Genomic DNA, 25,308 nt, shown 5'->3' with positions numbered 1-25,308 from the left:
CTTACCAACCAAATACTAAGAGTTCTGAAAACGGTTTGTCTTTTTCTGGAGGTTAAATCATTTTCCACTGAGAACAAAAGACAAGTATATTTAGCCCTTCTATTTAAATAATGCTTGAACAGATTAGTGAAGGTTTTTTTTTTTTTTAAGTGCTTTGTAAGTTTTTATTAGAACATTTACCCTCACTTTAATAACAGGGGTACTACTTCAGGGTAAGGAGAAACAAGGGCATTGCATTTCCCTTAGCAGATAAATGAAAGTATTTAAAAAAAAAAAAAAAAGGCAGCCATTTTTGTGGGCAACAGCAGTGAAATTTGTGCCTATCCCCCAAAGAAAATTCTGAAAATTGAAAGTCACTAATTATCCTACTGCAAAGATAAATATTTCTACCTAAACAGATGTAGAAGATTCCAGATAATAAAACAGTCCTTAAATAAGGAAGAAAACAGCAACTGAACTAGAGTAACAATCCCTGAATAAAATTCTTTTTTAAAAAAAATTCTTTTTTTAAATTTTTTGAGGAAAGTAGATTATTGTAAGAGGTAAAATAATCTTTTTGGCCTCACAGTGTTAATTAAATAAATATTTAGATCATTAAGATCAAAACTGAATTGTTGAAACAGCAGCCATGAAATATTCGTTATCCAGATCTGAACTTCAAACAAGGGAAAACATTCAGTGTGCCCCAGACTTCAGATTTATAATTTTAAATAAATAATAATCATATCAAGTATTAATAGAGTTTGATTCCTACAGGATTCCTAACGTTCCCCAGTGCATCCATGCATTGTACACAAGACATTTTTCTTTGACAGAAAAACTGAGGGCATAATTGTCCATTTATGTTTAGAGTGAAGAAGAGCGACTTCTTCCTTTTTTATGTTAAAAAAATACACATTCTAATGTTTCCTTTCCCTACCCCAGTGGGCCATCTTGCACTCACTCAGAGGTCCACTGCATTCTAAGTATGTGAGATAATAAAAGTCATCATCTTAACATCTAATATTGGGTGAAGTAATAATCTTTGGTGGCAATTTTACTACACGTGGAATAGTAATATAAAGATTTGCAAGCATCTCCCATGAAATTATCAAAACGCACCAACCTGAGTGCACAGTGCTCTTCTGAGGAAGGGGAGCACTGTTTGATTGAGTCGTACCCACAAATTGTGGCAGGTTTTAAAAGTCCTTTTTTCCCTTGTCCAGTGAATTTGTTGTCTTACCGTGGTTCTCACCTTACCTAGAGGTGATATTCCAAAGTCAGGGCCTAGGGTGAAAATTATATCTGGACAAAATTGCCCTTAAAAATAGCTTAGAGAACAGTATACCTTGTTCTCTTGACACTGGGCGAAACGATTTAAGGTAGTTGGTATGTTTGTAAGAGAGATGCAGCAAAGGAATGCGTTTCTTTGCACTTTAGGAAAACAGTAGATGCCCAGAGATGGTGACGACCTCCCCACGAGAGGCCGAGAACAAGAGCAGCCTCCTGACACCCAAGTCGCGTTCTCTCTGGGGAACGCGCTCAAGGAACAAGCCGAACTTCAGAAAAGCACGTTTCTCTGTTTTCGCTCTTTCCCTCTTCCCACCTCCAAATACAAACCCTGGGATTTTGTACTTTAAGTTTTATGTGGCTTCTACTGTACTAGATAGACCTCAGTTTTCCATTTCAGCTATGAATTCTAAGATGAGACATTTCAAAATTCAGCTTCAGTTGTGAAGCCTCTTCCTCTCATGAATGACATGTTTTCTTGGCTCAGGAAAGAGTCTTCCACCTCGCCTGTAAAACGTCTGCGTGCAGGCTCAGAGGCTGTGGCAATCTGCATCCCATGACTGTGCTGGACCTTTGTAGGTTTCTTAAAAAACTAAAAATAAACTCACCATATGATTCAGCAATCCTACTCCTGGGCATATATCCAGAGACAAGTATAAACCAAAAAGACACATGCACCCCAATGTTCACAGCAGCAATATTTATAATAGCCAAGACATGGAAATAACCTGATGTCTATTGACAGATGACTGGATAAAGAAGATATATATATACATGCACACACAAATATATACAATGGAATACTACTAGATAAAGAAGATGTGGTGCACATATAATATATATACACACATACACATACATACATACATACACACAATGGAATACTACTCAGCCATAAAAAAGAATGAAATAATGCCATCTGCAACAACATGGATGGACCTAGAGATTATGATACTAAGTGAAATAAGTCAGACAGAGAAAGACAAGCATCATATGATATCACTTATATGTGGAATCTAGGCAAAAAATGATACAAATTTTATTTACAAACTGAAAATAGACTCACAGACAGAGAAACAAACTCTGGTTACCAAAGGAGAAAGGGGGGAGGGATAAATTAGGAGTTTGGCATTAACAGATATACATTACTATATATCAAACAGATAAATAACAAGGACCTACTGTATAGCACAGGGAACTATATTCAATTTCTTGTAATAACATATAATGGAAAAGAATCTGAAAAGAAAGTATATATGTGTATGTATACATATAACTGAATCGCTTTGCTGTACACCTTTGACTAATATTATAAATCAACTACACGTGGAGGCTGTGCTGCAGCGGGATTTCATTCCATCTTCTCGCATCTCTCTGCCTTCATCTTGCTGAGCAGCAGCCACGGACAAATCCCACTGTCATCCTGGAGAATTCATTGTTGTCAGGAACTAAATCTCTTGCCAACAGTGGGCCAAACACACCCTTTAGATGGCATATCTAGGTATTCACATGGAGGGCTAACCTGCTTGTCTTTTGGTTCCTTTTCAAAAGGGCTTTATCTTAAGCCTCTGCAGGTCACCGCAATATACACTTAAAATAATGCATCCCCACCCATCACCCCTACCCTGAACACACAGAGGAAGAATGAATGTAAGTGGTACTGTGCCAGAAAAGATCAAAATGTGAGGCTCTTAAATTGCCAGTGTGAATAAAGCAGAGAGTGAACAGAAAGTCATTTTCTACTTCAATTTTGCTTTTCCATTTCTCCAAATGACGCTATTCCCTAGACATCCCGGTATGAGGGCAGGTACTATTACAGTCAGCAGCAACTGGACTTGACCCATGTAGATTGCCACTTCCAGACAAGTTAATATCATTCTCAACCTGGACCCCAAACAATTGGTGGTTCCAGAGAACAGAATTTTCTATGGCATGAGGGCTGCTAGATACTGCTCTTCACGGAATTCTAGGCCAGCATCTGTTCCCCTAACTCATAAAGATGCTCATGGAAGCTCTTTTTCCCTCCAGGGGGGAAAAGATAGCTCACAACACTTTTGCTTAAAGAAAATGTCCCATGATGGGGATTACATTCAAAATGCAATTTGCAATTGTGCTAACTAAAAGGTCTATAAAAATTATTCATCTACATCTCTGGTTTCTCCTATCTTTCTCATCTCTAAAATAACATTGATCTTAAGAAGAAAATATTCTGTAAAGAATAAACTGACATATGACTAAATCGTTTTAAGAGCTTTCTAAAAAGATCAAAGGTAAGAGCTTTGAGGTTGGAAGAAGCACACACCTAGCCACTTTCTGTTTCTGACGTTAAATGAAAATATTAACGTCATGTTTGAAATTGACTCGTGTTGGTTAACCTGCTCTGTTCTCATTAAATAAGCTCTGGGATTTTTTAAAATTAAGTTTAACTTGCATCAATTAAAATTTCACATTGTGTTAGTCAACACTCTATGCCACGTGACTCGGCATACAGGTACAATATAGGAAAATATGTATTGACAAGTGTAACCAAGTAATTGGAGAATTTTAATGAGGTCTAATAGAAAAACTCCAGAAATTTAGAATCCCACTAGTCATACTATTTGCATAAGTTGGCTCTTCAAAGGGAGGGTATTATAAAAGCAACAGATCTGATGGGGCCACTTTTGTTGAGGAAGGAAGGAAGGAAAAGAAAGAAATGACTAGTTCAGACAGTGGTGTCTGTAGCAAGCATAACAACAGGGCAATAAGGGAGCAGAGACCCCACCACAATGACAAGGACAGCAGTCCTCATGCAGCGAGGTTCAGACAGATGAGAGTGGGAGGGAGAGCATGAATTCAGGCTTGCTGCAATAATCGTAGCCAAGAAGAAAGGTATGGATTTCATCCTCATACCATACCATTAAGGTGATTAAGTTACATTCTGATTGTGTACTTTCTTTCTCACTATAAGTAACTTTCTCCTCTTAGTTCCTGTTCCCCAGCAACTTCAACTTATACATGAAGTATCACACATTTTTTAGGCTCAACTAGCTCTCATGAACTAATAGTTGTAGCTCCTAAAACTGTCAAATTCCTATGTTTTCAGTCATACTCCTAGCAGAGAAAATCTCATTACTCTACCTCATCAGGTTAATTAGATCATTGGTTTACTGTATCACCTACATGTCAGTTGTTCAAGGAACAAGTGCCCCTTGTTTATTTAATTAGCTGTTGCCATGGAATTCATGGAACAGCCACCAAAATATACCATATTCTGGGGCTGTGTATCATATCAATAAATTTAAAAGAATAGAAATCATACAATATCTCCTTTCAAAACACAATGAAATTAAACTAGAAATCAGAAATAAAAATATCTGGAAACTCTCCAAATATTTAGATTTTAAACAACATATTTCTACATAACATGAGTCAAAGAAATCTCAAAAGAAATTTTAAAATAGTTTTAACTAAATGAAAACAAAAACACATTTTTAAAATTTTTAAATTTTAAAATTTGTGGGCACAGTGACAGCAATGTTTAGAGGGAAATTTACAGCACTGAATGCACATACTAAAAAGAAAAATGATCTAAAACCAATCTTCTAAACTTGGACTTTAGAAACAAACAAAAAAAGAGCATATTAATACAAAGTGAAAAGAAGAAAAGAGATGAGAATTGGAGCAGAAACATATGAAACTGAACACAGAAAATCAATATAGGAAATCAATGAAACCAAAAATCTTTTTAAAGATCAATAAAATTAATAAGCCTCTAGCCAAGGAAACTAAGAACATAAGAGAGAACAGAAATGACTGATTTCAGAAGTAAAAGAGGCTATATCACTACAGAGCCCACGGGCATCAAAAAAATAATAAGGTCATACTGTGAGCAAATCAATGCCCGTAATTGATGACCTGCATGAAACAAACCAATTCCTTGAAAGACACAATCTGCCAAAACTCACGCAAGAAAAGCCAATGTGAATAGGTCTATATCTATGAAGCACCAGGCCCAGATGAATTTTCTGGTGAAATCTACAAAACATTTAAGGAAGAAATTATGCCAATTTTCCACAGTGTCTTTCAGAGGATAGAAACAGAAGGAATATCCTCCAACTCATCTATCAGGCTAGCATTACTCTAACACCAAAGTCTAAGACATTATAAGAAAGGAAAACTACAGACCAATATCTCTCGTGAACACAGATGCAAAAATCTTCAACAAAATATGAGAAAATAATGTACAGAAAGAATTATACAGCACAACAAGTGGGTTTTATCCCAGGGATGCAAGGCTGGTTCAACATTTGAAAATTAATGTAATCCATCATATCAACAAGCTAAAGAAAAATGACATGATTATAGCAATTGAGGAGAAAAAGCTTTTAGTAATATCCAACACTCATTCATGATAACAATTCTCAATAAACTAAGAGTAGAGGGGAACTTCCTCAAATTCATAAATACACACACCAAAAAAAATCTACAAAAAACCTACAACTTACATCATACTAAATGGTGAAAATTTCAAAACTTTCCCACTAAGATGAAAAACAAGGCAGGTTATCCCCTCTTACCACCATTTTCAACATCATACTGCAAGTATTAGCAAATGCAATAAAACAAGAAAAAAAAAGGTGTACAGATTGGGAAGAAAGACATAAAGCTGTCTTTGTTTGCAGATAACATGATTCCCTATGGAGAAAATCTGAAAAAAGAATCAACAAAAAAATTCCTGGAAGTAATGAGTAATTATAGCAAAGTTGCAGGATAGATGGTTACATCCTCAGTTGCTTTCCTATATACCAGCAATGAATACATGGAATTTTAAATTAAAAACACGAAACAATTACACTAGCATTTAAAAAAAATGAAACAGTTACCAATCTAACAAAATACTGTACAAGACCTGTATGTGGAAAACTATACAATTCTAATGAAAGATATCAAAGAACTAAATCAAGGGATATTTCATGTTCATGGATAAGAAGACTAAATAATGTCAAAATGTCAGGTTCTTCCCAACTTCATCTATAGATCTGATGCAATCTCAATCAGAATCCCAGTAAGATACTTTGTGGATATCAAAAAACTGATTCTAAAGTTTATATGGAGAAGCAAAAGACCCAGATTAACCAACACAATGGTGAAGAATAAAGTTGGAGGGCTGACACAACCCAACTTCAAGACTTACTATAAAGCTACAGTAATAAAGATAGTGTGTGATTAGTGAAAGCACAAACAAATAGATCAGTGGGACAGAACAGAGAGTTCATAAATAGACCCACTTAAATATAGTCAACTGATTTTTGACAAAGAAGCAAAAGCTATATAATGGAGAAAATATAGTCTTTTCAACAAATGGTACTTGAACAATTGGAAAACCACATGCAAAAATAAGAAGAAGGAGGAGGAGGAGGAGGAGACACTGTCTTTACAGCCTTCAGAAAAATTAACTCTACATGGATCATAGACCTAAGTACAAAATTTGAAACTATGAATTTCTTAGAAGATAGCATAGGAGAAAACCCAGATGACCTTGGGGATGACAATATTGTTCTAGATACAATGCCACAGGCACTATCTATGAAAAAAATAATGAATAAGCTGGCATTCATTAAAATTAAAAGCTTCTGATTTGTGAAATGTATTGTAAAGAGAATGAAAAGACCAGCCACAGACTGGGAGAAAATATTTTCAAATGACACATCTGATAAAGGACTGTCATCTAAATATACGAAGAATACTTGAAACTCAACAATAAGAAAATAAACAACCCCATTAAAAAATGGGTCAAAGACCTAAATAGACACCTTACCAAAGAAAATATACAGATGGCAAGCCAGCATATGAAAAGATGTTCCACACGATATGCCATCAGGAAATGCAAAAATAAACAACGAAATTCCACTATTCATGGATTACAATGACTAAAGTCCAGAACAATGACAACACGAGATGTTGAATAGAATGTGGAGTAGCAGTAACTCTCAATCACTGTTGGTGGGAATACAAAAAGGTATAGCAACTTTGCAAGACACTTTGGCAGTCACTTACAACATGAAACATACTCTTCCCATATGACCCAGTAATTGCACACCTTGAAATTTATCCAAAAGACCTGAAAACTTATTCCCACACAAAAACTTGTGCATGGATGTTTATAACAGCTTTACTCATAATTGACAAAACCTGGAAGCAACCACTATATACTTCAGTAGGTAACAGATAAATAGATTGTGTTACATCCTGACAATAGAATATTATACAGCTCAAAAAAAAATCAGCTATCAAGCCATGAAACAATATGGAGGAACTTTAAATCTTATTACCAAGTGAAAGAAGCCAATCTGATAAGGCTACACACTGTATATTTCCAACTATATGACAGTCTGGAAAAAAGCAAAAATATGGAGACAGTAAAATAATGAGTGATTGTTAGGACTTGGGAGGGAGGATGTGTGAACAGGTGGAGCACAGAGAATTTTTAAGGCAGTAAAAGTACACTACATGATACTATAATGGTAGATACGTGACATCATACATTTGCCTAAATCCACAGAAAGTACCCCACCAGGAGTGAACCTTACTGTAAACTGTGAGCCTTGGTCGATAATGATGTGTCAGTGTAGGATCATCAGTTGCAACAGCTGTACTGCTCTGGTGGGGGATGCTGATAAACGGAGGCTACGCGCGAGTGGGGGCGCAGGGAATATGGGAAATCGCTGCATCTTCGCTGTTTCTGCCCTGAACCTAAAACTGCTACAAAAAGTAGTCTATTTGTTTTTAAGGGAAAGAAAGAAAGAAAAAAAAAAAAAACAGGCCACCAAACTACAAAAGATGCCCTGTTGATAGAAATTAAAAAGACCTGCCTTAGTTAGCTCAAGCTGCATAACAAGAATACCATAGATTGGATGGCATCAAACTGAAATTTATTCTCTCACGGTTCTGGAGCTTAGAAAGTACAAGATGAAGTTTCCAGCAGGCTTCATTTTCCAGTGAGAGCTCTCTTCTTGGCTTGCAGATGGCTGCCTTGTGTGTGTGTGCATGTGTGTGTATGAGAGGGAGAGCGAGAGAGGGGTCTCGTGTTTCTTCCTCTTTTATGAGGACACCAGTTCTGTGAGCTCAGGGCTCCACATTCATGATCTCATTTCATCTCATTTACCCTTAGTCACCTCCTTAAAGGCCCTATGACAACACAGTCACCTGGAAGTTTAGGGCAGAACACAGTTCCGTCCGTAGCAGGGCCCACTGTGCACAGATGATGTAATTAACTGCTGGAAGCCTGAAGTGAATGGGAACCTTCATTTCAGAGGAGATGGATGAAAGCGTGGACAATAATATTTAGCAGTTTTAGAAATCTAAACTTCATCCTTTGAAGTGATAATATTTGTTAAAAGGGAAAAATGCAATTATTTACAGGATACGGATGCTAAAATACTGGTGAGTAAGTTTCAGAAGATACGTAAGGTAATTGTTTTCAGTACAACAGTGTCAACAGGTGAAAATGGCGGAGTCGTTGCCGGCACAGTGGCCGACACACCATTAGCCATTTTATCATTTATTTGTATTCTTTCACCTTCACATTTTGTTCCCCTCATCACTCATATTATAAAAATTATGAATTGTATGAAAAAGACTGACAGGAAGTTTCATCTCTTTAGACCAATTTATAATAACCGGAAAACAATACTAGACCTTTATCAAAATAAATGGACGTCCTTAGCTTTTTATGAGTTTTTAAACACCAAGTTAAGTCATGGCTTTCTTCACATTAAGACAAAAAACTGCATGTCAAAGGATAAAATGAGATACAGAAAATCAAATGTCTGCAACTTCTGAATAAAAAAGTGCCAGATATAAGTTTAGTGTTAAAGAGTCAGATGGCAGCTTATTTAATGTTTTTCCCAAAAAGTGACAGTCTCAATGAGCAATGCAAAACAAAGCCAAATATTTTTACATTTTCATTTATTGGAATGATTGTTTCCCTAGATCAGAGACCTCTGAGTCAGACAAGGAAAGAAGATCGTTACAGTGAAAATTAAATTTGAGAGATGGAGGCAGGTTTGAGTTGTTTAAACTGACAGTTCATTTTGCATGTGAAACAGAGCAAATAATATTATCAGCCCACTTCCTTCACTGAAAAAGACTTTTATGGTCATTTCCCTGAGTCTGCTGATCAGAGACCTTTAAGTCAACCATGTAAAGACATAAACAACTTTTAACTCTAAGAAATAGGCCATACTTATGCTCTGAACCTCCAAAGAACCCTTAAAATGTTACTGGTTCCATATGTGGTCCCCATTAGCACCTGGGGACTTGATTACTTTCTGCTTCTCTGTACTGCTGAAGGCATTTCAGTTTGTGAAACAAGGAGTTGTATTGTTTGCAACTTAATGGTCTATAAAGCTGAAACTTTGAAAGGCTTGCCAGAGGAACTGAAGATATAAATGAGAATCCTTTATCTAATGCAAGCGAAAGACAAAAAAAAATTTTATCTGTAATACATATATTCTGTATATAGTTGTATTAGTCAGTGCTTGTAAAAGACTCTAAAGAATCCAACAATTATTTTAGCCAAAAAAAAAAAAGCCTTATTGCTACAGGAGAAAAATATTTTTTTCTTTTTATTATTTTTGAAAAAAAAAAGCTCTACTTCACATGAACATATCCATCATTTTCTTAAAATAATGACATGCATACATTCTTCTTAGATAATACATGGGAGGATACAGTTAAGTGGGAACAAAGAGTCCACTTACATTTTGAAAATGATTGATGAAAATGAAAATTCAAAGAAAAAAATAAGTAACCACTGTTTCTGCTCTTCACCTTTTCATACTCCTTAATTGAAGGATTTCGTATGTGAACATTTATCATTTGAACACATCACTCTTCTACTTAAGTGCAGTTTTCTCTTCCACAGGGCTAATGGGAATTAGTAGAACAACTGCTGGGATAAACTGGCTAAACTCAGCCGGCAAAATCCTTTAAATTGGAGAGGCAGTGTGGAATCTGCTGATGCAGCCATAATTAAAGTTAGATTGGAATAAAGTACCATCTAACAACAGTGCACTGGAAGAGATAATGCATCTCTTTGCAGAAGAGAGAGGTTGTGTACACCCTTAGTTTATTACTTAAATCCATTGTTTGTATTTTCAGGAATTTTTCATGAGGGGATGTCTACCACTGTCAAGATATGTGACAAGTGCATTCATATTCTCAATCATCAATAAGACACCTTTGACAGACAGTTAATCACCACTATGTATGCTCCAGAATACCTTCCCTTCCTTAATGTAAATTATTGCAATTTTACATTTTTTTAAGTCATTTAACTATAATAATTCAGGCTGAGAGACTGAATATACAAGTGGACACACTATATAGGGCAAGAGAACTCTGATCCAAAACTTTTGCAGCCACCAGTTCAAGAAGCCAAACCACAAGATCTGCAGCAGGTGGCCCACAATGGTTAGGACTTGGTCAGTGGCTGCCAGCTTCCTTAACTTTTGCCTCTGCTTCTGTCTGTGGACCAACCACAGAAAGCCAAATATGCTCCCCAAATCAATCATTCAAGATGCCCCAGCCTCCCCACGCCAACACCCTCCAACCACAGCCCACCTGAAGCCTTCACTTTCACACTCTGTCTACAAAGCCTTCCCACTCCAATGTCTATCTCTGACTCATTGCCAAACGCTAGTGATGGTGGCTGACGCTGAGTAAGTAGTCTCCTTTTATTCTCATTTTGGCAGTCCTTCTTTCTACAACACCATAAAGTGTCACTGGCCAAGAAACAGGATTTATGCTACAAATTATCTAAGACACAAAGACATTTGTTTCCTCTGAAATGCTATTTTACAGGGGTGAAAAAGCAAGATTTTGAGGACTCAGATTTTAAGGACCTTACTTAGATATACATCACACATTTCTCTTAACACGTCAACTTGTACTTGCTACCAATTAACTGTCAAACATTGAGGTCCGGATTGGATATTCCAAGATAAATAAATTGGTCCCTGTTCTAGAGATTACTTGTGAGTGGGGGAATCTAGATAAGTGAACAAATAATCTGATATACTCTTATATGTGCACATGGACCAGACGTTAAGAAGAAAATGCAAGGGGGAACTTGACCCTTTACCCAGCAGGGACTGCACGGGTTGGGACTGATGATTAAGCTATCTAATAATCCTTTGTGATATGATCAGCATAGTTTGGAAATGTCCATAAAACATCAAATAAAGAAGCCGTCTAGAGATTCTCTTTTTGTAATGAAGATGTGATTTTTTTTTAAGAGTCTGTATTAGTCAGGGTTCTCCAGACAAACAGAACCAATAGGTTGTGTGTTTGTCTGTGTGTAGAGAGAGAGGCAGGAGTAGAGAGAGACAGAGAGTGAGAGACAGAGAGAGATTTATTATAAGGAATTGGCTTAGGCAATTATGAAGGCTGACAGCTCCCAAGAAGTGCAGTCAGCATGCTGAAGACCCACAAGGGCTGCTGGTGTAGTTCCAGTGTGATGGCCAGGAAACTTGAGACCCAGGAAGAGCCAAGGCTCCAAGTCAAGTCCAAAGACTGGAAAAAGATCAGTGTTTTAGCTCAAAGGCAGTCATGCTGGAAGAATTCCTTCTTTTCAGGGAGGGTCAGCAATTGGACACATTCAGACCTTCAGATGACGAGAGGCCCACAAGCATTAGGGAGGGCAGTCTGCTTGACTCAGCCTATGGATTTAAATGTTAAACTCATCCAAAGTCACCCCCACAGAAACACCTAGAATAATGTCTGACCAAATTTGTGGGCATCCCATGGCCCAGTCAAGCTAACACAAAAGAACCATCAGTAGTCTGCCCCTTGTCAACTCAGCACACGTATGCATCTGCTCAAACCGTACTTGGGCTCCAAATGAAGACAACAACAAAGTCATAATTTCACTTTTCACTGACACAACTACCTTAGGTAGAAACAAAAACATACTAGCTCTTTCTCTAGAAGAGGAGGTAGATTCCTTGAGTCATGTCAGCTAATCTCCTTGAAACTGTAACATCAGTGCCATGATGTAAAGTTAACAATACTTAAATACTGTGACATAAAGTCAATACATCTTATGTTACAGGAAAAGGCAATAAAAGAGGGAAGAAAACAAAAATATTTGTGTGTGTATATATATCTAACAAAAGAAGGGGGAATCTCATGACAATTATAGTCCTCTTTTCTGTAACTGTTCACACAGTCGTAACTGGTACCTATAGCTGTGTTGTGCCGCTACCCATTCTGTTCTGCCTTTGCCTTCAGCAAGCACCTCAGCTGTTGATGGTTCTTTACCTGTGATGGGGTGAACCAGATCTTCACCCTAAAGGGTCTGGGCCATTAGTAGCCCTGTCTGTATTGGGTTGTGGTTTTTAATCACAGGTCATGGTAACACTAAGAGATGCCCTAATAGAGCGTATGTATTCCAGACATACTCTTCCTCACCTTCACCGCAGAACAGGAGACCGATTTTCCCAAGGTTGCCAGGCATAATTACCCTAAGCGGCATAGTAACTCCCTTCTTTGCCTGTTGATTCAGAGGCATGAAGAGTCCAAAGTGGCCTGGTAACTGTCATAACTTCAAGCTCAGTGCAGTTATTGTTGTGTCTCCTGGTAAGCATTCCTCCCTCTGGAACTGAGACCTCGAGGCCAGCAGAGCCTACAGTCCTGAGAACAGGAAGCAAACGTTTTGCTAGTGTGTCCCTAGGTTAAATAGTGAGTGGTGCCACTCCCACTTTTTCTCCCCCTTGATTCTGCGACCTGTGAATCCCCACTGTGGGAGAAACTTTCTGGGTAGCCTTTCCCTAGCCTTGAAGGGTATCGCCACCCAGCTGGTGCTACAGCTGATTCTTCAAAAGGCTGTCCCACCATTCTGCCTACCAAGCCAGCTGCTTCAGGATAGTGGGGATCAGGGCAAGACCAGAGAATTCCAGGAGCATGGACACTTCTTTTCTTACTGAAGTGAGCTCTCTGATCAGAGGTAATGCTCTGTGGAATACCAGGACAGTAGATAAGACATTCTGTGAGTCCACAGATGGTAGTTTAGGCAGAAGTACTGTATGCAGGGAAGACAAATCCAGATCCAGCATCCATTCCAGTAAGAATAAGATGCTGCCCTTCCATGATGAAAGTAGATCAGGCCAGGCTGGCCACCTTGGGGCATGGCTGCAGTGTTGGTCTCACTGCTGGCAGACTGGGTGCTCAGCAGTAACGAGATCCAGGACGGCCTTGGTGAGAAGGATTCCATGCTGCTGGCCCCAGGCATGACTTCCCTCCCTGCCACCGTGTGCCCACTGGAAGATGACGGGGGGTGGGGGTGGGGCTAAGGAAAAAGGCTGACTGGTATCCATAGAAAGGGTCATCCTATCCACTTGATTATTAAAATTCTCCTCTGCTGAGGTCACCCTTCGATAAGCAATCACATATCTTCATGTTTTTTGCCCATTTGGAGAGGTCCATTCATATGCATACTCCCCAAATTTTCTGGTCACCAAGTTCCTGATCAAGTTCCTTCTGAATCCCTAACCATCCAGGCATCCAGCCAAGCCACTAGCCATGAATGAGTCTATAATCACACTCTGGCCACTCCTCCTTCCAAGCAAAGTGAACAACCAGGCGCACTGCTCAAAGCTCTGCCCACTGGGAGGACTTCCCTTCATCACTGTCCTTCAGGGATGTGGCAGAAAGGTACTGGGGTGCTGCAGCTGTCTGCTTTCAGGGGCTGATGCAGATCATGCAGAACCCTCTGTAAACCAGGCTCCAGGCTCCAGGCTCCTCTTCCTCTGTCAGCTGATTACAGCGAACTCCCCATGAAGCCATAGGTTCAGGCTGGGAGGGAGAAGGCAGTGTAAAAGAAGCCGGGGGGAGACCATGCCCATTTGGACCACTTCATATAACTATGATCCATTCACAGAGGTCTGCCAAAGGCTCCAAACGGCATCCTTGTCGGCCGCTGACCCTTCAAGCACCACTGCATCGTCTGCATCGTATGGCCCGAACTGAAGAGTGGCCTGTGCAGCAATCTGGACCCACTTCAGAGACTTCCCCCGTGCTGGGCTTCCCCCTAAAACCAGCAGCAGTTTGGGGTTACTCGGTAAAGGGGTTAGAGTAACACACCCAAGTGAGGAATATGTTGCCTGCAGAATCCAAAGAGGCCCACGAAGTACTGTGCCTTTTTCAGCCAAAAAGAGGGGCCAGATGCAACTCCTTTCCCTTCACCTCTGACAGGGTATCTAAACACGCCCCCCACTCCTGGACCCCTGGAGAGGCAGAAGACCACTGAAATTTTATCAGACTTACTTCTGGCCCTCTGACATATAAATGGCACCCTAATAAGTCTCGAGTAGTCATTACTTCTTGCTTACTGAGTTCAAGAAGCATGAAGTCATCAGTGTAAAGGACCAGTGTAATATCTTACAGAAGAGAAAGGCAAGCAAGATCCCTATGAACTACATTATGACACAGGGCAGAGAATTGATAGGACAATGTAGGTGTTTTTCTGACCTTGCCAGCTGAAAGTCACCAGCTTCTGGTGGTCTTTATTAGCCGAGAAAGAGAAAAAAAAAAATCACTTGCCAGATCAGTAGCTGCATACCAGGTACCAGGGGATTTCTTAATTTGCTCAAACAATGAAACCACATCTAGCACAGCACCTGCAACTGAACTCACAACCTGGCCAAGCCTACAGTAATCCACTGCCGTTCTCCAAGATCCATCTGTCTTTGGTGCAGGCCAAATAGATGAGCTGAATGGGGATGTGTTAGAAGTCACCACTCCTGCAGCTTTCAAACCCCTAATGGTGCCAGCAATCTCCACAATCCCTCCAGGAATCCAGCATTGCTTTTGTTTACTGTTTTCTTAGTTAAAGGCAGATGTAGCGGTTTCCACTTGGCTTTTCCCACCATAATAGCCCTCCCTCAACTGGTCAGGGAACCAACATGGCGATTCTGCCAGCTGTTGAGAATGTCTATTCCAACTATGCATTCCAGAACTGAGGAAATGATCACAGAGTGGATGGGGGGACACCCTGGGCCCACTGTGAGATGGAGCTGACCTAAAAGTCCATTGATCACCTGACCTCCATAAGCCCCTACTCTGACTGGATGCCACAGCGATACATTGAATCTCTTGGAACTAGTATCCAATATTCTCCCAAAAGGCCTGGTTAGCTCCTTTTCCCCAAGGTACCTGGAGAAAGTCCATGGATCCCTTTGGGGAAGGCTGGGAGAAAACCTGGCCTCCCCCTCACTCCAGGGACCGGGGGTCTGTAAAATGGCTCAAGTCTGAGAATTGATTGAGGGGCTAGCCACGACTCTGATCTTTATGACTTACGTCAGACTTTTGTTCACTTGGTCTAAAACCTTCCTGGTTCACTTCTAGGAGCACCATGACGCACTAGCCAATGCCCAGGGCTGCGCGAGTCAGGCTATTCTGACCGCTGCTTTGATTCCGCTGTCCAGCCCCTGCTACCTAGGTCCCAATTATTCTAGTGGCATTTACATTTGGCACAGCAGTGAGATCTGGTCGCAGAGAAGAACAATCATGGAGCACTTACTTTCAAGATGCTGGGGCTCCCCTCACAAATTTGCTTCTCACAGTCACGGTGAAAGCTATGTCTTCTGGACACTCCCAGCGTGGGTGAGCAGGTCTTAGACAACAAAGAGACTCTAACATGCCAGTCCCCCTAAACCGTCATATCCCTCCCTATCCGCTGAACCAAGGTAGGTCGGGCACTTCCAGCCTGCTCACTGTGGGCCTCCTTTTGACCCCTCCCTGCTTTAGTCAATCAACCAGTCATAGCCCTCGGTAACTGCCCGAGCTGCCCCGCTAAACACGGAGTCTTTGCTCAGTGAGCCCTTATCAATAAATTCAACTGACTCAACTTTATGTTCCTTCTACCATTATCCTACACTTTTAATATCTTTTCCCACACAGGCTCCCTGGATCTCTGTCTGTATAAATTAGAAATGCAAGTAGTTCTTTTGGAGTGCAGCCCATCCCCAGTGGGTCACACTCTATACCTCACCCGCAGGAGCCTGCTGGGCCTTGAGTGTAGTTATAGGGGTAGAAGCCCAGATGGGTGGTGTGGGTGGGCCCAGAGGAGATTCCCTATTGTCTTGCATGGCCACTGCCTCAGGAGAGGCTCATACGGTTTCCTTAGGCAATGCAGGGTTTATTCCTTCAGATGGGGGTGGAGAGATGGCCTCCGCTGGGAGTGGAGAGGGTGCTTCCTCTTCCATTGGCAAAGAAGACTCATCAGAGTTTAGGGGTTTCTGCCCCCAGCTCCATCAGGGTCTTCCTACCTACTCCCGTTCCAACTTCCAGCATCCCACTCTGTCCCAGTCAATGCCCTCACTCAGCAATAGACACCCTGTGAGGCTAGAGTTCAAACTGCATTTAGCCACTGACAAGATAGGGGTTTTTTTGTTTGATTTTTAGCAATCTCAGCCTTAAGGCTACACGAGATAAGGGTCTCCTTTAAGGAACATGTAGAAGTTTTTAGGTCATTTATGCACTGCTCGAACTGAGAGTTCAAATCTCTTAGCTCATCTTTTTCTTTCCCAAGTTTTCCAGCCACATGAGGAGAAACCAGCCAGTCTCATTATACCTGTTTGAGAAAAGTGTTTAGCATTTTCAAATCTAACCGTCTTAGACAGCCAATTCCAGAGACACTAGAATCAATTCATAATATTCACTTTAAAATTCTGTTCCTCTAAAACCACTCTCAGTTACCAAAATTTACCTTAGTCAGGGTTCTCTAGATAGAGAGAGAGAGACCAGGGAGACCCAGGAGAACGAAGGGGTAGTTCCAATCAAAGTCTGAAGGCCTGAGAACCAAGAAAGCTTACGGGTAGTTCCATTCCAAAGGTTGGTAGGATCAATATCCAGGAAGAGTCAAAGTTTCAGTTTGGCAATATACCCAAAGGCAGGATGAAAACCTGTGTCACAACTTGAAGGCAGTCAGGTAGGAGGAATTTCCTCTTAGTCAGGTGGGGGGTCAGCCTTTTGATCTATTCATGCCTTCAACTGATTGGAAAAGGTCCACCCATATACTAGGGAGGGCAATCTGCTTTACTCAGTCTATTGATTTAAATGTTAAATTCACAAGCACTCTCATAGAAACATCCAGAATAATGGTTGACCAAATATCTGGACACTCTGTGTCCCAGTTACGCTGACACACAAAATTAACCATCAGAGTTATTCCAAGAGGAATATTCCAAAGAACTGTGGATGCATTTTTTTTTTTTACTGTAAATAAAACAAGAAAAAATTAGATAAATGAGAACCCTTTAAAAGTTGATGAGATTTGTATGTAGTAGGCCTGCAATGATGTTAACGAATTCTAATCAGTTCCTGTACTACTAGGATATATTGTTATTGGAGAAGTCTTGGTGAAAAATAAATAAATGAATAAATAAATAAATAAATAAATAAATAATATTTTTTAAGTAGAATACATTTTTAGTAGGAGAGAAAAAAAACTCTATAATTTTCTAAATATAAATAGAATTGATGGTATTCATAAAATAGCTAGATAATTTTCCATTTGGAGATAAAATTTCCTATATCCTATTCAGCTGAATGGTTCTACAAGGTATTTAAAGGTGCTGTTGGAAGGTGGCTTAATAAATCCTGGGTTAAAGAAAAAAAGAAGTTCTTTTTAAGCAAGACTCTAAGAGCGGTTAGTATCTGCATTAGTCGTGAATCTTCAAGAGGGAGACTGAATAAGTAAATTTTTCCAACGGTCCTTTTGTCCTGGAGGATTTCACAGATTAGTGTCCTGTGAAACACACTTTGGGAAATGCTTCCCTTGAGTATTTTAAGTTTGAAATGTTTCTAATGTTCTTTTCAATTTAAAGGAGTAAAAATATCTCTTTATATGATGAGACTGTTATAATAACATCTTACATAAGTACAGCACTAATTAGTTTCAGAGTGCTTTCCCCATAATTACAGCATTTTCACTTTACAAGATTTTTGCAAGGCAGGTATAATGATCCTCATCACGTGAACAAGAATTTAGGACAGAGATAATTTAAGAGACCTGCTCAAGGTCACATACCTAGTTAGTAACAGAACTTGGGTTAGAAATTTTTTTCTTTTGAGATACCCTGGCAAAACTCATTTCCCTTAATTATAATGTTTCAACAGCATTTATTCATTAATGTCTATTCATACATTACTTGTGTATGAGCTGGATTATTCACTTCTGAAGTCCAGTCAGGACAACAGCTCTCAGCCTTCTAAGACTGGGTTTCAATACTAGTTCTATACACAGACTATAGGACCCTGGTCAAATTTATCAAGTATTTTGGGCCTCAGTTTCCTTGTTAGTAAGGATTAGAAAACAATTCCACAATCCCTTTTCTAAAACCCTAGGGCCAGATGGATGTCTCAATTTAAGCCATATTATTCACTCTATATTCCATACATTACATAACAGCAGTGGTACCCATAATAAAAGGCAATGTTTTTCTCTTTAATATACTATCTCATTTAACAAATATTTACTGATAGTTTTATACAAGGATCACTATGCTATACCTTTGGGACACTAACATTATGCCCACAAGCAGGTCACACACACAGAGGAAACATAAAATCTTAGAACATTATGATGGGCTTCACCATGATCATAGCACATATGATGCTAAGTGCTAAGAACGTGGCCTTTTTTCAGCTAAATATATAAACAGTCACACTGAGTAGGGTTGGTTAAAGACTACTATTAACCTCAGATCAATTCAGCTCAAAATTATACCACCAAATATATTTTGTCATGAAATGAATGAAAACAGCTTTTGGTTATTGGAAGCTGTATTAGTCAGTAACAAAGTGCCACAGATTAAATGTCTTATAAACAACAGAAATCTGTTTCTTGCACATCTGGAGTCTAGCTGTCCGCAATCAGAGTGCCAACATGTCAGGGCTCTGGTGACCATCCTCTCCTGGGTTGCAGATAGCTGACTTCTCCTCTTATCCCCACATGACAGAAGGCAGAGAGAGGAAGCAAGCCCTCTATGACCCTTCTAAGGGCACAAATCCCATTCATGAAGACTCCATCCTGATGACCTCATCTAATCCTAGTTACCACTCAAAGGTCCCACCGCCTAATACCATCACCCTGTGAGGGTAGCTTCTCAACATGTGAACTTTAAGAAGACACATTCAGTCCATAACAAAGGTTCTTGGATATCCAGAAGTGGGATAACAGATATGAGCACCTACCTCAGGACTGTTGCAAGATTACCAAGAGATACACGTGTTAGAGAACACAGAACAGTGCCTGGCAACAGTGAAAGCACAGCAAATGCCAGCTATTGGCATCATTATTATGATTATTAAGCAAAATTGCATTCTTCACATTCTTCACAATTATGTTTATTTAAAAATGCACCCATTCAACACTTCTACATCATAAAATTTAGAAATGAGCAAAAATATGGAACATTTTACTTTGTGAATGAATCTGGAACTTCCACATACATATACCTTTTGGGGTAATAAATTTAATGTATAAGAAAAGGTAAGTAGAAGTCATAATGGATACAAGTTTCAAATGAATGACAACCTTCAAGATGAAGACAAAATACTGACTTAACTGCAAAAAAAACTCATGTAATATATTTTCATCTCTCCTTATTGTAAGAACTGGAGAATACTCTTATTCATCCATTCATGCAAGTGCAGTGTCTGGCACAGAGAAGAACCCGGCATCTATTTATGGCATAAACGGATTGATGAGGAATAAACAAACTTCCACTATCTGTGCAAAGCTAATAGGTATCCATATTTACATATAATAGTCCTTATTGCTCTTATAGAATTGAGTCCCATAATGATACATACCGCTTAAAGCAGCATAATGCAAATTTACTCCTGAAATATGTGAGCTTTAAAAGCCGTTATTACTGAATTGTTCATTCTTAGATAAAGCCCTGGAAATCATGAAGAAATAGGGGGTACAATTTACTGTCCCTACATGTTAGCTAATCCAATGATAAGGATCCTATGTGTCAACCAGGTATAAACATGACTTGACATATGTGAAATAGGAAAAAGTAGTAATTTGAGAATATGTTTAAAGAGATATAATTTCAAAATATTCATTAAAATAAAATCATATTTATATCTTAAAAATGAAAGCTTTAATTGCCAAGTGCAGAGAAACCACAACAGAAATGTTATCGAAAATACGTTGTTATAGATCAGTAATACATATATACACATATGTGCATGGGGTGGTGAGCAGGTATAAAAATCATACACAAAACTGGTTTGAAAATAGTTTTTTTCTCTGAAATTGGTAAGTATTCAACCTGTATTATCTACACTATTAATGTTTTTCTCATCAATTTGAAATCATTCTCAGCATATAAAGAAGGGTAACTTTTTGTTACATTTGTTTGCAGTTTGTTTTCTGTTTGTTCATTATCTTTTCATTTGGGGTGGATTTTTAGGATGCAAGAAATCTTATTCCTTCTTAGGTAATCAAATGTCTGTGGCACAAGCCTTCACGAAATCTCTCACTGCTTTTAAATTTAGAAAATTCTTCTCAAACATAGATTTGATAAATATTTCACTCTTCACTGTCTTGAGTTTCAACAAGGCATGTACACAATGTGTCACATTTCCAATGACCCCCTCCTCCAAAAAAAAAAACCCCAAACTCCAAAAAGACATTTACAATGATATCCTGAATTTTGAGTTGTGGTCTCATCTGTCTTTCAGAAAGTCTCGCCTACTCCAGAGATTCTCATTTCTCTGGCATTGCCGAAATTCCCAGGGCGGACACGGGACTGCACTGTGGGTCCTGAGTTAGGCTCACATTCCTGGCTTACATGGTGGGGTCTCACACCTACTAGGACCCTGTGGATCTTCAGTTCCTTTTCAGTGGTATCTATTACTCTAGCCTAGAAGCTCTAAGATCCATGGGTCACTGCCTGTAACAAAAACATGTGATGGTATTACCCAGTTTCTGAGGGCTGTGCTTACCACACAGCACTTGAAGTCTCTACTAAGCAAGTGTTTGGCCAGAACAAAGCACTAAATCCCCAGGGCATTGGGGTGGGGGTGAGTTAGGCAGGAGTCAATGCAGAGCCAATGCCCTAACTTTCTAGGACTCACTCCACCTTACCCTGCCAGACTGTTTCTCCACTCGGCTGCTTGCTCTTAAATAGTCTTAACGCTTGTCCCCACATTCTGGATTTCCCTTTGGTCCCTATCGTTTATAAGACATATCTGGGCATTCTTAATATAAATGGGGACACAGAGTTCAAATTGTTTCTAGTTCGTGTCTTGGGGTCCATGCAAAACAAGAAGTGCAGCCACTTACAATATTATAGTATAAAGGTTGTTAAAAAGTCGGTTTATTAAGATGTACAAGGTTCAGAGCACACAGGGTACATCTGAAGATGGAGGGCAAGGCTAGGCATAAAGAATGTACCCCTCACCTCACAAGCAGGATAGATACATCTGCTTATCCCAGACACGTTGTTACATATCGATTTTAGTTGGTTGGTTGGGTGTAAATGGGAAAATTTGTTATAGATCTTATGTTACTAAAATCTAGTAAGCAGGAAAAAGGAGTCCCTGGTTTAGAAAACATCTGGTTTCATTAGAGTTAAAGGCTACATCCAAGGAGATGTGGCAAGATCATGCATGAAGCTCCAGAAGTCATTCTGTGTGTTGCACCTTCTGGGACTTGATCAGGTGAGAGCCTCCACCTTTACCACTTAAACTGCCATTGCTTTAACAGAGTTTAACGCAGCTCTGTTTTCTGTGCTCAAGACACTGTGTTTTTGGACTTCTCTGGTAATATAATAAGTCTTAAACTTCACACCTCAGCTCATTGGAAAACCTCATTTTGTTCTAACAGTCAAAAGATCTTCTTCTTTCTTTCCCCAACTAGTTAATTTGGACCAACCAAACTCAGCAATCATGATATCCAAGCTTCCCCAGCAATGCCTTGCCCTAATGGGCAGGAACTGGTATCTACACAGCAGAATGGTGGGTTTTCCTCTTGTGCTGTGACTCACCTGCCACAGGGTCCTTCCAAATTGTCCATGTCTCCTATATGTACTTAGCTGAAGCAAAAGCAACAAGACTATAATATGAATTCTATCCACGGGTGGACACTTGGCTCCAGCTGGGTTTTTCACAGCACCCTGCTGCCCTCCTAGCAAGTGGGGAGGGTTCATCCACGAACATGAGACACAAGGAGACCCAAAGAGCAGCCTCCCTGGATTTTTGTGTCTGGAGATAGAGTAAGAGAAAGTTGTATGAGCTTCTCACCCACTGAATAAAGATATTAAGAGAAATTGCACACCTAGGGAGGAACAGACTCTCTTCTAAGGAAAAAGAGTTCTGACCATACAGAGTGCTGTCTTAGCCCAAACAGGATAAACCATTTTATGTAATTTGAGCGGAAATATAAATACCACAGATATTATATCAGAAAGTTCTCAATTTTCAATTTCCTTCACACTTAGGGATTACGAAATTCTTAGCCAAAAATGCTCAAGAACATAATCCCAAGTCTGACCCCCTCTTCTAATCTTATATTGTTCAAATTCTCTTATTCATCATGCCCTGTGTGTCCTGTTTGTTCTGTTTACTTGTTTGCTTTGTTTTGTGTTGCCACATGCTCCTCTGGGCCAGGCTGCATCAGAACTCATTAACAGAAAAATCAAAGAATCTTGAAGAAAGTATTTTAGGCAAACGATTCATCATTGATAAAAAAAAATATGCTTATGTCCACTTATTCACTGCTATTAGGGCTCTAAATTATTTTAAGGCTTTCAGAAAGGAATTCGGTGATAAAAACATAAAACCTTGAAGAAAGTCATCCTCTTTGACAATGGATTCTGAATTCACGTATTTACCCTAAAGAAATGACTTGAAATTATGCAAGGAAAAAAAGGCTCCTGTTCAGGATATTTACTAAAGGGTATAAATGTAAAATAACCCTAATTTGTAACTGTAGGGAAATAAAATCTGGATGCTTGATTGAATAACATAAAGACGTCTGAATGATGTGTACCAAGTTTCATAGCAAGATGAACTGATCGTGTTACATGAAAAGTGGAGGAAACATCATTAATATATATATGATCACACTTCTATGAAAACAACAGAATGACAATGAAAGATACAGAAAATGTAAACTATAGATGCCTTCATTATAAGATTATGAGTATTCTGCCATTTCTCTACATTTCTGTATTTTTCACATTTTCTGCAATATGCATGTATTATTACATAAACGTAAAGCTACAGTTTAATTTTCAAGTAATAATAAAAAGATTACCCCCTCATCGATCCCAGATGAGGGCACATGGGAAGGACCTGAGAACGGCTGTTATTGACAAGCAGTTGTTGGCGTAAGCACGTGTTAATCATGCTACCTAAGATACCTATCGCTAGAATCATTCTCTTGAGCTTTTGGACTCCAAAAACCATCAATAAGATGCAAATACATTATGTCGGTCCATTAGCACATGACCGTGACTCCTACGAAGCTCTCAAGGCTGCTACCAGTGTCTCAGCTGACTCATCTACCCAGAAGAAGGAGCAGGAAAAATAGCCTCTAGGGACAACTGTGTTCTTTAATATGGATAAGGTAGAAAAGAAACTTCTAGAGCATAAGACGTGATTTAGGAAATCTCGTTAAGACAGACACGTATTATGTAAAGCCCTGGAGACTATCAGCTGTTATGTGTACTATTTCTTCATAAACCACTACAAAATTTTAAATGCTGCCAATTAAACCACAACATAACACTACTTATAACTTTAAATTTGTACATTTTTCTTCATTGTAAAAGCTACAGTGGACTTTTTTTTTTACTTATATTAGATATCACTCTTATGCATATATAAACAGGAAAATGGAGCAAAATGAACTGGCTAGAATGTTTCTGACATTGCTTTCCGAGTCCGACTCTTTTGAATAACTTAGCAACTCAGAGCCATTTATGCCTGTGTTTCTCACACAATGTCATTAAATAAGCTGGCGGTGGAGCTGCCTTCCAAGCTTTCCAAGTTTTGATGTTGTCACTTTCTTAGTCATACCAGGAGGTGTCAATGTGAGACACATAATCCTTCCTCAAGTGGTGCTAAAGTGGCCTGTGGGCCGAAATGCTGAGGGCGTGTCGTGATCTAATCAGGGGAAAACACGTTGACACAGATAGTGACAACTAGCCCGTGACTGCTGACCAGCCAGCAGTGAGGATAAGCCCCCACACATGGTTAAACACATCGCAGTTTCACAGAAATTAAATTGTTTTAAAAAATGCATCTCAGAATCCATGCAATAAGTTAACAGGCTATAAGGCCATAGGCTAGTAAAGAATGTGGACAGTGGGTATGAGCAGAGGGCCACTCAGATGGGCACTAATGGGACTCACGTATGTAACTCTCCCACATAGGATAGCTGGTATTATGACTTCTGCCTTATAAAAGAGAAATATACCCAGGGCTTCATATATAACAAATAGTGGACAGGACTAGAATCTAAGTCTCTTGATTTCTGGAACAATCTGTGTTGCTCTATCATAATATACATACCCACTATAAAGGATACAAAATTAATTAACATGTATGCTAATTGGATAGACACACTCAATGAAAGGGATATTTTACTAGACACACACATACAGTAACAATCAAAGGGATAACACGGAACAATAACATTATCTCACACAGGGGTATGCAATTAATTAAACTTGACATTAATGTTTCATTACATATTTTAAGAAATAAATGAAATGGGTATAACCATCTCTCTTTTGATTACCCTAAAGAGACCATTATTCAAAATGCAAAGCCAATATATATATTTTACATTATTAACACCTAAAAGATGCATGCAACTTATCAGGCCACTGCATAACTTCTCTCTCTTTCTCCCTTCTTTGACCCTTCCTTCATTAATACTCTTTTTAATTTGATTCCTCTAAATGTATTTCTTTCCTGCTGTTTTTACTTCTTGCCTTCCTCTCTTTCTGGCTTGGTAGAGGGTTCTTT

The 25,308-nt window shown here is 39.2% G+C and overlaps 1 pseudogene; it reads right to left on the bottom strand.

Annotated features, from left to right (window-relative positions):
• Nucleotides 1–12,776: 12,776 nt before the first annotated feature.
• LOC102505438 lies at nt 12,777–15,666 on the bottom strand (annotated as a pseudogene).
• Nucleotides 15,667–25,308: the final 9,642 nt, after the last annotated feature.

This window comes from Camelus ferus, chromosome 23 (assembly GCF_009834535.1).
Source record: "Camelus ferus isolate YT-003-E chromosome 23, BCGSAC_Cfer_1.0, whole genome shotgun sequence".
NCBI lineage: Eukaryota > Metazoa > Chordata > Mammalia > Artiodactyla > Camelidae > Camelus > Camelus ferus.
Note: the sequence above shows the minus strand (reverse complement) of the source record. Positions and strands in the feature narration are given on the sequence as shown.